Source organism: Salvia hispanica, unplaced genomic scaffold (assembly GCF_023119035.1).
Source record: "Salvia hispanica cultivar TCC Black 2014 unplaced genomic scaffold, UniMelb_Shisp_WGS_1.0 HiC_scaffold_799, whole genome shotgun sequence".
Taxonomy (NCBI): domain Eukaryota; kingdom Viridiplantae; phylum Streptophyta; class Magnoliopsida; order Lamiales; family Lamiaceae; genus Salvia; species Salvia hispanica.
In genome coordinates, this window is record NW_025952575.1 from 578 (window position 1) to 2,798 (window position 2,221).

The 2,221-nt window shown below is 44.3% G+C and overlaps 1 long non-coding RNA gene across 2 annotated transcripts; it reads left to right on the top strand.

Annotated features, from left to right (window-relative positions):
* The first annotated feature begins 357 nt into the window (after positions 1-357).
* LOC125200083 lies at positions 358-1,948 on the top strand. 2 transcript variants are annotated; one of them, XR_007172664.1, is made up of 2 exons: positions 358-1,073; positions 1,166-1,948. It is a non-coding gene; the product is annotated as an uncharacterized LOC125200083 (long non-coding RNA). The 2 variants fall into 2 exon arrangements; XR_007172663.1 differs by having other exon boundaries at positions 358-997.
* Positions 1,949-2,221: the final 273 nt, after the last annotated feature.

Consider the following 2,221-nt stretch of genomic DNA (forward strand, 5'->3'; position numbering starts at 1 on the left):
GATCTTTTGGGCCCGATATGGATGTAGAGGAACAGGCTAAGGCGTCAAAGGAGTTCTGACAGGGTATGGAGGGCTGATAGTGGGCAATATCGGAAGGTCGGGGTGTAATTTGCAAGGTTTTTGCAAAATGGGGTGCATTCTGAAATATTATGGTAGTGTGGGGTGGTTTTTGGGTGTTTTGTATCGGTTGGGGGTTAGTTTGATATTTAGGAGAATTTTGGGGTAGAATCTGAGAGGCTAATATGGGTTGGGGTCGATTTCGAATTTTTAGGTTTTGGTGGGGGTGAGTTTGTGGTTTCTGAATAATTGGAGTATTTAAGGGTTCTTTAGAAACCCTAGCCGCCTCCGCCTCTTTTCCTTCACCTGTGGGAACCCTAGCGTTTCCTTCCGCCGCTTCTTTCCCGCTATCACTGCCGGCGAGATTTCCGATTGAAGATACTATACCTTCTGACCATGTCCTTGCAACGGAGACCGATGCAATTTTAGGTTTCTCCTCTGTTCGAATCTCCCCGCTGCTGTTGTTGCCGCCGCTGTCGCCCACCGAGTTTTCGGTGTAGGTGGCGCGGTCGAGAGCGATAGTTGCTGAGGCTCTTCCGCCTCCACCGCCTCCGCCGTTTCGGTTTGCATTCCGGGCCTGCCTCGCTTTCTTCATCTCTTCCCACCACTCCGGGAACCCGTGGATGTGAAAACATGTCTCCTTGGTGTGTTTCTTCCCTCCACAATGGCTACACACTAATTTGCTCTTGTCTTCTTCACGTCGGTGGCTCGGATTCCTCGGACGTTGGTGGTTTTGCGATGTTGGTGCTCGATTTCTGTCAAATACGGCGAGTCCCATTCCGATTCCAGATTGTTTGGTTTCTGGATTGAGAAGCTTCTCATTGACGGATTCCCGTCTAACTAGTCTGTATGCTTTCCTTGTTGTCGGGATTGGATCCATATTCAGGATCTCTCTCTTGATTTTCCCATATCTGTGGTCATCTAATGCCCATACAAACTGGTATAATCTGTGCCTCTGCGTGTTCTGATTATATTTCTCGATGCTGGATGGAGTGTCCATCGGGTTTGGGTCCCTGGTGTCGATCGAAATCCAGAGATCTTGGAGCTTTTGCCATAGACTCTCTAGTGATAAATCTCCTTGTTTGATGCTGTATGCTTGTCTGTGCAGGTCTGAGATCTGGAATTGGTCGGCGCCGCTTCCGTACGTTGTGGCCAGACTATCCCACAAGTCGTAGGCCGTTTCGTATTGGGAGACCTCATTGACGAGGCTGGCGTCGATGTTGTTTATGATCCAGTTGAAACAGCAATCGTCCCGCTGCTGCCATCGATTGTAGTTTGGGTCAGTCGGTGGGAGAGGATCTGTAACTCCGGTTATGTGAGATGCCAGACCTTTCCCACGGGTTCCCCTTCTCATCAGTTTCGCCCACAAGGGATAGTTATCCCCATTGAGTTTTTCTGCCAGGCGCACCTCGCCTAGTGATTCAACCGATGAAGGCTGTTGGTTTGGGTTTTTCTGAGACATACTCAGTCTCATGAATTCAGCGAATTGTTTGGCTGAAAGGGTTATCGGTTGGTTGTTCTTTGGAGGGTTATCAGATTCAGAATCTGACATTGTCGCTAGTTGTGTTTTGCAGGTTTCAAAAGGTCGGGGAAGGTACTCGAGACTGTGATGATATTTTTCTGAGTCTCAAGCCGGAATAAACCTGCTCTGATACCATCTTAAAGATGGTAATCGAGAGAGGCGAAATTCTTAGAATAAGGCATAGTTTAGAGTTTTGGGAGTAGAAGATGTTTTGTATTTCTCTGATATATTTTACAATGTAATTCCTCACCTCATTATATAGGTGTGAATATGAGCTAAGTATGGAAACACAATTAATTGTAATCAATCTATTCTAGGATAATATGTAATTGAATCAATCCTAGTCAATCAATTATTCTCTGCAATCAATCTTCAATCTTCTCTCCATTTGATATGTTTTGACAACGAACAAATCAAAATTGTATTCCAGCTGATTTTTAAAATTATAATAGACCAAAAATTGACTAAATTTTTATATATTTCCTATCAGTTTGCCATTATATCCCTTCTAAAAAGTCAAGGACTATATGACGAACAAACATGGGTACTTAACACCCGAACCTAAATTTTGTCTATAACCAAAAAGAGATTTCATCTAAGAAATTAAAAAAAAAAAAAAAAGATCATTTGGGTTGAGGTCCA